General features: G+C 37.8%; 1 protein-coding gene across 4 annotated transcripts in view; it reads right to left on the bottom strand.

Annotated features, from left to right (window-relative positions):
* LOC125236257 (cytospin-A-like) overlaps positions 1-15,031 on the bottom strand; it is an 84,931-nt gene extending 69,900 nt beyond the window's left edge. For 2 of the 4 annotated variants that reach the window (XM_048142947.1, XM_048142949.1), the window contains exon 1: positions 4,906-5,034. The gene's annotated coding sequence lies outside the window, so the exon portion shown is untranslated. Of the gene's footprint in view, positions 1-4,905; positions 5,035-14,908 lie in introns of those variants that run through there. The other 2 variants (XM_048142948.1, XM_048142960.1) reach the window with 2 other exon arrangements.
* Positions 15,032-15,357: the final 326 nt, after the last annotated feature.

Raw genomic sequence — 15,357 nt, 5'->3', positions numbered from 1 at the left:
TATTTGGTCTAATGTTGACAATGACACAGTACAATGATGATAAACCTTACACGTACGGTACGGTATCACACTGTTACGTTAAATTATTTAGCATGTTAGCTTTAGGTTTTGTAGTAGTTAGACATATTATACTTAGTTATATTGTTTGCATGTTGGTTTACATACCAATACCATGTATATGTTCTCAGTGGGATATGCTTAAGGAATTATTTTGTACCAGGCAGGGCGATTTTTGAATCTCGCATACGGGATTTTGTCACTAAAATACCGGTTGAAAACGGTGACTTGCTTATTATTTTCAGTGACAATTTTCTGAATTCGAACACGTGAGACTCAAAAATCGGCCCGCAGATACGTATACTTTTTCATGACACATTCTTCACTTGTATGTTTCTGTTTAATCTCCTTGTTATAAAATAAAATAAATAATTACGCCAACTGCTGATAGCATGGGTATAGGTACCCTATACACGTATGCAGAATAAATGGAAGCAAAGATAACGTTTCTGAAATCGATATCGCAGCCATTACCTTTGAGATTATAAAAACTCGCTCACTTACAATAAATATCGTTTTTTAAACTTCCACATTTTAAGATAAGAAAAAGCAGGTGTTTTGTTTCGCGAAAACATTTGTATTTTAAGTAAATTGGTGTGTTGATAAGTCAGATATGTTTTTAATGTACTTAGTACATCGCGTTTATTAAAATTTTACAGTTTAAAACGATACTTTATGCTTTATACCAAAACTTACGACTTTACCCAATGTGTATAAGTAAGTAGTACTTAAGTATTACAGAAGACCGCAGCCAAATAGCACAAGACTAGACTCTACTCATAGTGTTGTGTTGTGTTCCTGCCGGTGAGTAAGGCTGGGGGAGCTCAACGAGGGTGCGGTGTGCTGGCGCCGGAAGGACCTACGGAACTAATTTGTTGTGTACTCAACACAGCAAAAAGGAGTGTACAAGTTTCTAATGGGTTGGTAACGCGCATGTGACACTCCTTCAGTTGCAGGCGTCCATAGGTTACGGTTACCGCTTTCCAACAGGCGGGCCGCATGCCTGTTTGCCACCGACGTAGTATAATGTATAAAAAAACTAGTGGAAAATGTTATTAATTAAATTTAGTGGCGAAATAAGGATGTTTTTATTATCGCACAATTGCTTAATACAAGTGTAAATTGCCTAACATAGGCGATGCGGTCCGTAAATTTTAAATTTCGATCTTGGGCAAATGTACGCCCGATATTCGGAATACATTTTATTATTGTGCCATGGCATGGGTTATAAGGGTATTACGAACTCTTGGTAATTGAGTCTTCGCATTCAATTTCGGGCTTCAATACACGCTCTCAAGTTCTTATTTACCGCACTAAGTATAACCCGGTAACCTTCAAATCTAGGGTGAACAGGCATCTTCTGGGCGAGCTCACTCCATCATAGGCCACGTCTTTGCCTTTGCTAGTCTGTGACCAAGAGTAATCCAACCATTTATAATAAAAAAAAAAAAAAAAAACAAGTTAATCGGTTCAGTAGTTTCGGAGAAAATCGGCTGTGACAGACAGAGATACACGCACGCACGAGTGGTCCTATAAGAGTTTAGTTTTTCCTTTTTGAGGTACGGAACCCTAACGCCGTGTCTTGCGTGGGCGACGGTCGCGCGACCGTCGCGCGACCGTCGCCGTCGCGTCTCATACTTCCATATCGATAAGGTTTGATTTCGTATGCGTCGCATCGCCGTCGCGCGACCATCGCGCGACCATCGCGCGACCGTCGCCCACGCAAGCCACGGCGTAAAGAAACTTACCCAAGAGTTGTAAAAACATAATTTATGTCCGAAAAGTAGCAAAGCAGTCCTCTGACCTTTCGCCCTAATCACAAATCCGGTAGTTTGAGCACAAATCTCACGAGCTTAGATCACTATCTACCCATTCAAGGCCTTGCGCTTCCAACGATGATACATCACTGCTTTGACACCTCTTGCGAACTTAAAGGAGTGTGCACACTGCTCATCTACATAAAGCCTGCCTGACCAGAAACTTATGCGCAGAGTTTCGTGTATTAAGCCAGAAATGGCTTGTTTACAGCTAGTGTTCGGACTTATCTATTTAAGTATTATAATTAGTACTACAGAATTTATTTTTTTTACAAAATATATTCATACTTATTCAATGATAACAGCAGTTCTCGAAAAGTTTGTGCAAAAATTAAGGAAAAAGTTAAATTTGTTTTTATGATTCCTATTTTGTTACCAAGATTTTTTTGATGAATTGAGATTTTAGCAAGTTTTATTTCGTCATTAAGGTTCTCTAGTATCTACAGAGTGGGGCCTGTAACAAAGGCGAAGAATTGAACTGTAGGCTATTCTCCTTATAAATTGATCAAAATTTGTTCAGTGACTTTTAAAAATTGTGAAGTCTTTAAATTTTTAATTTTTCATACAAAATAAATATTAGCTTCAATGTACGCCATTATTGTTGTCATTGACGTTGTCTATCACACTTTAGACTTAACAGAATTCGCAATACATTACCTCTTAGAAAAAACTTTCAAGGGTGATAAAAATCAAAATACAAGTTATTTTTAAAAGTCGCCGAACAAATGTTGATCAGTATAAGGAGAATAGCCTAGAGTTCAGTTCTTATCGCCTTTGTTACAGGCCCCACTCTGTATATTTTCTTAATTATAACAATTATCCTGTATATATCTTACGAAAGTCGACTTATATTACTAAATGTTGGTAACAAAATAGGATCAATTAAAATTTGCTGACGTGGCTATGTACAAAGTATTCGGGAACTGCTCATAAGAGGTATTTTTTTTATATCTTTAATATATTTAGGATTGGTTAGGTATTGATCTTGTACATGTTTTGGAAAACTATTTAATATTTTTGGTAGCAAGTAACAGTTGGTTCTCATTTCCCTCAATCACGTCTGTATCTCCAAACGGGGTAGGCACGCAGGCAGAGCACATGAAAATTTAAAATGCTCAAGTTTCAGCAAAATGAAATGTGATGTTACAGAGAGTTGTGAGATTACAGAACCCTTTTTAACCCCCGACGCAAAAACGAAGGGGTGTTATAAGTTTGACGTGTCTGTCTGTCTGTCTGTCTGTGTGTGTGTCTGTCTGTGGCATCGTAGCTCCCGAACGGATGAACCGATTTTGATTTAGTTTTTTTGTCTGAAAGCTGAGTTAGTCGGGAGTGTTCTTAGCCATGTTTCATGAAAATCGGTCCACTATGTCACGGTCGGGGCTTTTTTCAAAATTTTAATTTTGTGGTTAGGTTATTCAGCGTACCTATCAATTTGTTAAGTAGTTCCTTTCATGAATCTTAGTTTTATAAAGCCATCGTCTTAGATCAAGTCTCGCCTATTTTTAACCCCCGACGAAAAACGAAGGGGTGTTATAAGTTTGACGTGTCTGTCTGTCTGTCTGTTTGTCTGTCGGTCTGTCTGTGCTTGTGTCTGTCTGTGGCATCGTAGCTCCCGAACGGATGAACCTATTTAGATTTAGTTTTTTTTTGTCTGAAAGCTGAGTTAGTCTGGAGTGTTCTTAGCCATGTTTCATGAAAATCGGTCCACTATGTCGCGGTCGGGGGTTTTTCAAAATTTTAATTTTGTGGTTAGTGTTTTAAATTTTAACTTTGTGGTGTGGTAGGTAACTTATTAGCAAGATTATTTAGTTTGAGTCTCGGGCTAGCAAATTCGCGCTGTTGCGAATTTGCTGTTAGTTAATAAGTTCCCAAAACAAATTTTTGGTTTTTTTTCTATTAACCGTTTAGGGGTGGAAGCGCTGGTGGCCTAACGGTAAGAGCGTGCGACTTACGATCCGGAGGTCGCGGGTTCGAAGCTCCTACCAATGAGTTTTACGAAACTTATGTGGGAAATGTCATTTGATATTTGCCAGTCGCTTTTCGGTGAAGGAAAACATCGTGAGGAAACCGGACTAATTCCAATAAGGCCTAGTTAGTAGTTACCCTTCGGGTTGGAAGGTCAGATGGCAGTCGCTTTCGTAAAAACTAGTGCCTACGCCAAATCTTGGGATTAGTTGTCAAAGCGGACCCCAGGCTCCCATGAGCCGTGGCAAAATGCCGGGATAACGCAAGGAGGATGATGATGATAACCGTTTAGGGGCGCTTTCCTTCCGTTGGGTTGGGTGTATATAGTTCACTGTCTCCATACAATGACTGACAGCTTTGCAACAGCTGCGCAAACTTCCATAGGTTATGATAACTTTTTACCGCCAATATTATATTATACTAGCTTTTGTCTGCGGCTTCGCTCGCGTTAGAAAGAGACAAAAAGTAGCCTATGTCACTTTCCAACCCTTCGACTATCTCCACTTAAAATATCACGTCAATTCGTTGCTTCATTTGTCCGTGAAAGACGGACTAAACAAACAGACACACACAGTATGGATTATAGATTATAGCACTAAAAGTTAATTTAAACACAGTGACGTACATAATGTTTCTTATTTGAGCAACTTATCAAATGCAGAAACCGTTAATTTTAAAACTGATAAGAATAATGTTAATTGTAAAAACGAAACAAGTTTAGGTACCTATAGTATTTATTCTTCGCATTTAAATTCGCCTAAAAAAATAACGTTAGACTGATTACTTACGTAAAGTATTCATGTATAATCCCTCTATTAACTTCTTGTCTGTATTAGGTATAGGTACTCTGTACGATAAGAATTATGAGTATCATGGCCGATTTAAACATCTTTTTGCATTTTTAAAATATTTTATGCTTTAAATAGTGTCGTTTTAGACCACCACTTTGTCCACAGTCAGTCGTCCTTTAACGTATCACCCTATTTACTCAATTTATATACTATCATGTATATACGAAATATCTCTTCCTCAAAATTACACCAAACTTAAAAACCAAAAATCATACCTCTATCCTCTTAAAACAGAAAATGGCATTCCAATTTTAAACACTAAACACAATCACTAAAATCAACTGAAGCTGTAACCACTTGGAACTAGCACAATCACTGATAAGGTATCGCGCGCGGTCCGTGGATGCGAAGTGTATACTGTGTACTGTTCGCCGGCGCGGGAGTCGATTTTGAGCGTTGCGTTATAGGATGGGGCGTGGAGCGGAGCGGAAGCGGTTAGGTGGGTTGGATAGATGCGTAGGGGAATGTAGGCTTTCATAAAATATGGCTCATTTGAATAACTATAAAATTAAACTGATCTAGATCGCAGGAAATCTTATCCAAATAAGGATAAATGACCACTCATTTTGAAAATCCTTAATTATTCGAAATTGCTTTTTATTTCCTAATAACCATGGTAGTTCAATTCATAATATAGATAATTCTGCACTATAGAAATTGTAGCTTAAGTATACCTATTTACACATTGCAAAAGATTTGTACCACAATACATTAAAAATCACCGACCCGTTCAATTCGAATTATTGTTAATTAGGTAGAGAGGACGTGCTTGTGCTAAATGCGCTTTCTTCCGTTACTTGACTCGTCAATCTTGTCATTACGCGCCACCTGGGCAGTTAGTGACGCGTATAGTAATGTAATGCCACTTTTCTTCATTACTATTAACCTAATATCAATCGGACTGCATATTTCATTAAGTATATCGAATCTCTTCTTCAACCTACTTAATATTTTCCTAGCTTTGTAAATATTTACCAGTGTTCGATTTCCGACTCAATCCTCTTTGTCCGGTTTTCTGCAGCCTAAGGTGAGAAATATTTACATCCACGTCCGTTTTCACGGCGATCCAAAGATCGAATTCGCCTAAAAATAAACAGTTTTTTATTTCAATTGAATTCAAAACTCGTAAATAAAAGTATGAAATAACACGGCTTAAGTTCCGGGATTTCGTAAACGCAGGTACTTGCGTTGAGTGGCCCTACATCAACATAACTTAGCACGCTCCGCCTATGCATAGCCACAGCCTCAGCGAGTGGGTGTGATAAGCCTGCTTGAATGACTACGGTTGCAACGGTTTCGCAGTACGAATACATTTAATATATTTACTATTAATTCAAATAGCTATCCGACAAGTTTTTTATAGCACTTCGGTGGCGTACAGGTATTAGTCTGACAGTAAGGGGTCACTCTAGCCTGTGGATTCACCTGCAAATTCAGGCGACTTTACTGCATCTGTTTAGGTGTTACATAGATAAGGGAAATTGCATATATATTGTATATAATGTTCTTTTTTCAATCGTGCATATCTTATCTAAAAAATCATATTTATACCTACTCAGCCAGACTAAGAATTTCCTTATTTCTTTTGGCCTTACAACGATTTGAACACCAACATACTTACATACATACAATCACGCCTGTATCCCATGAAGGGGTAGGCAGAGCACATGAAACTACTCAAGTTTCAGTGCCACTCTTGGCAAATAAGGGATTGAAAGAAAACGAAACTGTGACATTGCAGTGACAGGTTGCCAGCCTCTCGCCTACGCCACAATTTAACCCATATCCCACAGTCGCCTTCTACGACACCCACGGAAAGAAAGGGGGTGGTGAAATTCTGAACCCGTCACCACACGGGCACCAACATACTTATTTGCAAAAATCTGCGTACTGGCCGAGTTACCTCCATCTCGCTCGCACTAATTGTCATTACGAGTGAGATACAACAATGCTCTGAGGAATTGAGGATACAACACACAAGATGAATGTGTACACACGCACGCACATTCAGTGTGAAACTCGTGGTAGTACATACGAATTTTAATTACGTAATAAAATGGTCCTAAAATAGGCAAGTTGTTGAAAATAGAGTTTATAGCCGCTTTGGCTCCGCCATCAGCAAATGCAGTAAAAGTTTATATTGTGTGGGATTGTCATAAAGTGAGGAAAGTTTGGCCAAGTGACCTCATGTTAGCATAAGTCAAAAATATGCAGTTTCTATTTCTACTAACTTGACAATGCTGTACCTAACTCATTTTCGTAGTGTGTGTGATGTGACTGTGTGTAGACTGTATACCTAAGTAGATACAATTTAATTTAGTTTGACAGTTTTTTATTATGTTGGACCAATGTTAGACACTACCTCGTAATTTTTTAAATATAAGGAAAAATGAAAAAAATCACACCTCCGGCAGGACTCGAACCTGCGACCTACTGCTTTGCCGGAGTAGTCGCGCAACTTAGCCACGGAGGTCTGCTGGATGGTGGCTGGATGCGTGCGAATTTTACTATGCCATCCCTCAACTCCCAAACGCCTCCTCAACTAGGAAATATAATACATTCAAGTCTTAGGGATAATAGTTCACAAATTACGGACATTTTTCTCTATTATTCAAGTAAGGGATATTATGCAAAACTCTGCGTAGGGGGCACCTCTAGCACATCACCGAGACATTGATCCCTGTGCGTTGCCCCTCTGTCGCAATTGTAAATTTACAGATAAAAGTGATGTGTGATGAAACTGATGAAGTCATTCTACTTACTAATCTCTTTATTTACATGAACATATTTACATAATTAAATAAGAAACTACTTAAGACTAAACTTAAAACCTAGGTTATGCTTAAAATAGGCCCTTGAGGCATTGTACCAAGGATACTGGCGACATTTCCTCGCTGTATCGCAATGCTGATACGTTGTGCGAGGAAGTCGCCAGCTCTTCGGTCACCAGTTACCTCAACCAGACGCTTCGCGATTTCTGTGACCAACTTGTTGGACCCCATGGACCTAGAGTTTCTACGCCAAAAGGTACAAAAAGGTATTCTTTGCCAAGACTTTTGTATTTATTACGTTTCAAAATTTCGGCACTTTCTGCCGCTGCACCCACTTAGATGTAATTACCTAAATAAATAAAAATAAATATATGGTCTTACTTATGGTATTACTTCAAGCCACTGGGAAGTTTGGGTACCCTCCAACCACCCACGGTGTGAGCCGATTGTATCAAGATCTGCAGATTGTGCAAGAATCAATGCATGTGGGTGATCCGACATGCCATATGTGCTGCGCTGTCATGATGTGATGAAAATAGTTATTACTTTTATATGCCTATTTGGGTGGTTGTAATAAATCATACTATTGCATTGAGAATTATTTAGCAGTAGTGACCGCTTTCCATCAGGCGGGCCGTATACCTGTTTGCCACCGACGTGGTATAAAAAAAAAAGTAGTTCGCCCAAAACCACAGAATATATCAAAACTGAGAACTCACATTGGACAAAAAATATCGCGCACTCGGAAGCGGTATATCGTCACTACTTTTAAAAAAACTTGTATCTTCGCACGCATATAGACTTACTGCGTTTTAACTTTGAGGAGCAGCATGAGATACGAGATTTTTTCAAAGTGACGATATGTGACTTTTAGGGCCCCACGCCCCAAAGCCCATAAATTTATCGGGGACCCTTCTTTACTCCTCCGGCCCCTCACCTTCATTTTAAATCTAACTCGATCAGACCTGTGATACCTATATATTTTATGTATGTACGTTCTGACACCCAGTTTTTCGCGTATCCGCCACAAATTGACCAGCACAGTCCACCTACCCTACAGTCTATTCATTCTCTAATATATTATTAAATGTAAATTTCAAGAAAACAAAAGAAATGTAACTTAAAATTCACTTTTCATCTTATCTCTCCAAACTATGTCAATGTCGGTCAAATCTACATAATCCATTGAAATCTAAACCTTATCTTTACATGTAAAAATTCTAATCTTCCTTTACTAAGCTGTGTTGCCAAACACGTCAGGTATCTGTATCAACGTCTTATTTACCAAGTTATCTGTGCAGGTGGATAAAAAAAAAACAGTAAAATAAGAGTTTCCTTATAAGTTTAAATATTTTAATTATTATAAAGTTTAGTAGCGAAAAACAAATTATAAAATGATCATACGACAGCAACGGCCTGTCAGTTGTTCAGCGCTGTCACTCCTACTTTTACCTGACAGGTAAACCTAGAATATAGTAGTCAAGAAACTCCATTACTCTCATCTCGTAATAATATAACAATTCGACAAATACGCGGAGGCAGAGAGAGCTAATTAGCTATGATTAAAATACATCAAATTGTGTAAAAATATTTGCATTATTGTCAATATCTGAGGAAAATAGAACTATAGAGTTTGTACAGAGAGCCGACTGTCATCTATCCCCATAAAATCTTGCTTCTTTTTAAAATGCTAATAATAATTTTACCGAATTTTTGGCGCCATGGCGCTAATTCATGCGAAAATGTAAGTTTGTATTTGACATGTTGATATTGTTGATCGTATCTCTGCGTGGGAGATTTCGCTGACAGTGACATATTATTACATAAACAAGTTGGCTAATAATTAGGTACCAAACGACACTAAATAATAGCCGCAAAAAATTGACACAAATATGTATGGCGTGGTTCCGTATAGAATTCAATTTAATAGTTATTTGTTATACAAGGGGGCAAAGTTGTATTTTAACGCCGAGTGTGGAATTGAAAAACGAGCAAGTGAAAGGATTCTATAGTTGAACCACGAGCGAAGCGAGTGGTTCGAGAATAGAATCCTGAACTTGCGAGTTTTGTAACACACGAGAAGTAAAATACATTTGCACCCGAGTGTAACACAAAACTTTTCCTCTCACTATAGCGAGGAAACTACAACGCAAAAAATGCGTTTATCACTGCTTCCAGTAGTTCCACAGGTGGTAAATCATCTTTATTACTATATTCACCTAGTCTTATCAATTTTAAAGCAGTTAATTTGACTTTATTCAAGGTCAAATTACTTTACCCACTAGTGGATAAAATGCGTTTTTACCCGCTGGTATTAAAGGACAAAACACGTGTTTCCGAGCTAGTGAGAGGAAAAGAACTTTTGTTAGCTTCTCGTCCTGCGGGCGTAGCATAGTTCGATAAACTTTATCGCATTGGTGCGTCCCTAACACCCCATCGCACTTACAAATAGTGCGAAAAGGACGGCCTGACAAAAAAAGATAGGTTAAATAGTTAAAAAATCGCCAATTCACCATTATTATTATGGTGAGACTTATATTGACCGGGATATAGACCGTGATTACCTTTTAGATTTTTGTCTTTTTGTTTGTGTTTGTTGGTCTATATCCCGGTCAATATAAGTCTAATGAAAATAACCGTGAATCATTCAAAACTCTTATTATTATGGTGGTTGTAATTTCATCATCATATCATTCATTACCTGTTTATAATTTGTTACACACTTGTTAAGAAAATTGGAAACAACACACTGGAACAACATTTTTTTCCGCGATGTTTATTTCAAATCAATTTAATAACTGCTGCAGGCACAGACGGCACAGGCGCCACCGCCAGCTTGCTCAGCGATTAAAGTCCGAGCAGATATTTATGATGGAAGCTCTGATATATCTGATTTCGACTGTACAAAGCTCTTCTCCAAAATTCTGTCTAACGTCAGATCGCCCTTCTAAGGTGTTGGCAGCTTTCAATCATTGATTTTACTAGGTGGTTTTTCTTATTTTTTTAACGATGCCACCATTGCCACCATAACAAAACTAGCAGTTATCAGAAAGTTTCTTAAACATTTGCGCAAATCTACCACACATGATTGCTGCCCACACGCCGTCCGAAAGATAGCACCGTAGCTCGATGATGGATCGCCCGTGGGCTGGCATAACGAATCGAGTATTGTCCCGACGCCTTTTGTTCTTATGTTGGCATTACGAATGCTACCCGACATAAGGTAAGGTTACTAGAGTAAAGTCTAAGGTAGGTAAAGTCACTTTCTGACACTGAGATATCCGATCCGTGTCGTATGTAGAGCTAATTTTCGGGATAGTCTGATGATAGATATCCAGTGCGCCGCCGTAGCGAATTGCATAATATTGTCCTAAAGCCTTTTATACCTATTATTCTCTTTATTTCTCTTAAATCTTAGGCAAGGCTATTTATAATACGAATGTAAAAGTAAAATACAAAACCACTTACAAAACAATAAAAAAATATAAACATATTACAAAAACATCCAACAGAAGAAAGTTCAATCGACAACATTTTTGCCGCAAACTTCACAGACAGCTCCATTCGCGCAATAATAGCTTGGCTGCTAGCCAGACTAGCATGGACATGGCAGCCGAACGGAAAATAGGCTGCTCCTGGCAGCTACTTCTTGCGTAATACGGTTTCCTTTATTTTGACATGTTGCTAGATAGATTACCGTGTGTCAGCACGAACCCCCTTAATAAATTTTTAATCTAAAATCTAATAATAAAATCCCCACACACTTAAAAACTGAAAAACTAGACTCAGTCTTTATAAGCCGACTTAAATCTATACTGGTGGATAAATGTTACTACAAAATAGCAGATTTTTTAGATGATGATACAATGTAATTTTATAATACATCTGATCCTAAATATTATAAATAAGCAAACTGTATAATTATTAGTATTAGTTAGTACTTAAGTGACACATTAATTTGTACTTTTCTACACCCTTATCAGGGTCCATGTATGTAATACATATGTATTGTATGTGGTATGCAAATAAATTCTCTATTCTATTCTATTCTCTATTCAAACAGGACCAGCCGTTTAATAAGGCAACGATTACTACTACTTCTAAATAAACTTGAAAGCTATGAAATGCTCTACGGTCGTTAATAAAAATTAGCACGCTGTCAGTTTTGTTACGATAATTAAGCATGATGTCATCAATAAAAATATTGTTTTTGTGTTAATTACATAAACTGTAAACGATAATCTACATTCAAAACATGAAAATAGTAACTTTTTATGCAGATTTTATGCTTAATTGTTGTCATAAGTACTCACAACACTGGCAGCGAATTAATTTTTGTTAACGACTTACGCTAATTTTGGGTCCCAAATTCTGAAAATGCTCTTCTACGTATAAGGACACTGTTTTTATTTGCATGCCATATACAGACAGAAGACGTAAATAAAATTTTGACCCATATCATTCAAATGTAACAATCATTTTGATGCTCCATCCATCATCAAACCACATGAGCTACTAGCTAATGTGAATAGGTATGTAAAGCCATTTTTTTATCGCCGTGTCATAAATGTCGTAATCCTACTTTGACTTGTCAATCTAAAGTCTGAGTGATATTAAACTGATGAATGTGTTTATGTTTCCTTAATTACGTGTAAATAGTTATTAATAACAGTCATTAAACACAAATTACTGCGAGAAAACATGCTAAGTTACACTATTTAGTTTAGAGTAGGTACTTAATTCAGATCGAATGAATTAACTTCACGGTATTTATTTGATTAGTGTGTAATAAAGTTTTTTGATCTAAGTACTAACGGCTATAGGGTCACTAGATACAAAATTTGATTCTTCTGACAAAATTTCTAATTTGTGAAACAAATAGGTACTTACTGACTTTTCAAAGCTTTTAGCAATAGGTAAAGTTCTGAGTCAGAACTTTACCTATTGCTAAAATCAGTCAGGACTTCTGACTGAAAATTTAATTTTCCTGAACTAGTAAATAAATAAATATTGAGCCCAAAACTAAGCAAAGCTAGTACCATGGGTTCTAGGCGACGATACACATACTTATATAAATAAATACATACTAATACACATAAAAAACATCCATGACTCAGGAACAAATATCTGTGTTCGTCAGAAAAATAAATGCCCTTACCGGGACTCGAACCCAGGACTGCGGCTCAGCAGGCATTGTTCAAGAAGGCAAAACTTAAAGGGGTTTCTAGGTCCCTAGGTATACTCCCTAGGGATAAGTAGTTGGGATAGCCGACGACACAAAGATGCGCAAAAACGACTTAAACGTTTGAAGTTACAAAATTAAAATTCCTAATTTGTCCTGAAAAATTACTAAGAATCCCTGACATGTACGAAAAATTGCTGACAACGCGGTGGTTTTCGGCGAATGATAAGATTGATGAAAAATGAGAGTTCTCAATGTGGGCGAACTACAGTTTTCCTTTTGACTTATCAATTACTTTGATTTGGTAGTTTTGTGTACTCACGGCAGTTTGAACAGTTCAAACTGTTCAAAGCAATTGTAACAATCGGCATTGGCGCGAAAGGTGCGCGGGCGATCCGGGTCAGCATCAGCACGTGGGCTTTCCGGTCGGCGGGATTCTAGACACGCCGACGTTCCCGCTGCGTTTTCAGAACGATAAACACGCTGACGTTTCCATTGTGTTTGCAGAACGATAAAGACGCTGACGTTTCCGCTGCGTTTGCAGAACGATTTTCCGGTCGGCGGGATTCGAAAGACGCTGACGATTCTACTGCGCTTGCGGAACGATTATTGCACATTTGTGTCCTGACCCTGACAGCCAAAGACATCAACTGCGCCTTTCAATGAGTTCATATTTTTTCAAGTTTTCTTTGGATTTGAAGATTAACCACATTTAGATTTCGTAAATAAAGTCACTTCTATGCCAATTATTAGGATTGGGTTGCCAAGCTGCTGAGCGTACCTACATAATCCAAAATATCTGGGCAACCGAGCTTCGCTCGGTTCTGTTTCGTATCCTTGACATGTGTCGCCATCTAGTTCAAAAATGAATAGTACCTACATCGAGCGAAAGAATTCTCAGCCTTAACAACACAACTACTCCACACGAGATGGCGCGCATTTCGCCACAAAAACTCAAATAGTGTATTTTCTATTCGTTTTAGCCTTGACCTGTGTCGCCATCTAGTGTTTGCAATAAATAGTACTTACATCGACCGAAAGAATTCTGTCTTAACAGTACAACTACTGCACACGAGATGGCGCGCGAAGAAAAACGCATGAAAACTCGAAAATTCGCGTTTTCCGGGACCTAAGGATAAGTTAGACCGATTTTTCACCCCCAAAAACCCCCACATAACAAATTTCTGCGAAATCGTTAGAGCGGTTTCCGACATCGTCAGTGTAAATAAATATATATATAAATAAATAAATAAATAAATAAATATACAAGAATTGCTCGTTTAAAAGTATAAGATATACTCATATCGTAATGACCGGAAAAGCATTTACAACATGGGATCCCTAATTAAAAAAAAAAATATCATCATCCTCCTTGCGTTATCCCGGCATTTGCCACGGCTCATGGAAGCCTCGAGTCTGCTTTGACAACTAATCCCAAGATTTGGCGTTAGGCACTATTTTACGAAAGCAACTGCCATCTGACCTTCCAACCTGAAGCGTAACTAGGCCTTATTTGGAATTAGTCCGGTCTCCTCACGATGTTTTCCTTCACCGAAAAGCGACTGGCAAATATCAAATGACATTTCGCACATAAGTTTAGTTTCGAAAAACTCATGCCGGGGTTCGAACTCACGACCTCCGGATCGTAAGTCGCACGCTATTAAAAACACAATTAAAAATTTGCTACGAATATTGCTTAATATGTAGTACGCATTGGCTTCGGCTCCGCGCACGCCTCCTAAAGGTTCGGAACACCCTTGTTCCGTGATGGGAAAGAATTGAGAATGTTTTGAATTGGAATCGATTATCGTAATCAGAATAGGGCCGCAGTTTGTTGACATCTCGCCGCATGAGTCAGCCGTCCTTGTCGAATCTGTGCTGGTGCTGGGAGGAGGGCTCAATAGATCAACAAACGGGACGTATTATCATTAAAAAAAAAAAAAAAAAAATAAAGGCTGCCATCATGCCACAATAAAATATGTAATAGACATGGCTCGTTTTCCTGTTCTGACAAATACTTAATACAGGTTTTTTGCCTGTATTAAGTATTTGTCCGCTTTGACAAATATTAATACAGTCCGATATCTGAAATTCGACTGCTTGATTTCAAGTAGATACTTATTTCGTTAAATATTTCACTAACATTTCTTGTCAGAGCGAAACTTCAAAGGGAGATTCGAAACTCGTGTCGATTTAAAACACTCTCTTCGATCGTGTCTTAATTTATCGCCACTCGTTTAGATTAATTAATAATTCAATACTTACCCATGATTATGAGTTCTCCGCTGTTTTTATCCAGTAGCACTTCCATACACATATTATATTACGATGCGGAAAAGTTAAGTAGGTATTTATCACTGTTTTATCACAATCACTCTTTGGGATTAGTTTATTTGCATTTTATAATAGATGTTAAAATATTATCACACAGTCTTCCTAATAAATTAAAACATAACGCTTTGAAGAGATCCGATAGATTACAATGTTTGGCTAAATTACAGAAACCTACTTAATTAAATAATTTAAAAAAGTTACAAACTTTTTTCTTAAACCAAAGTCGTTTGTCATACTTACAGCCAGTCGGGCTGTGCAAAAACAACTGAACTACGAATGGTTTCCAATCAGGGGGTGACCACGCTGAGATGCGAGTAAATATTCATGTTTTATCACTTACAATAATAAAAATATCTCGAATATTAAATTATAGATCTGGT

Source organism: Leguminivora glycinivorella, chromosome 19, assembly GCF_023078275.1.
Source record: "Leguminivora glycinivorella isolate SPB_JAAS2020 chromosome 19, LegGlyc_1.1, whole genome shotgun sequence".
Classification (NCBI taxonomy): Eukaryota; Metazoa; Arthropoda; class Insecta; order Lepidoptera; family Tortricidae; genus Leguminivora; species Leguminivora glycinivorella.
The sequence above is the reverse complement of the archived record's forward strand: the minus strand, read 5'-3'. Positions and strand labels throughout refer to the sequence as shown.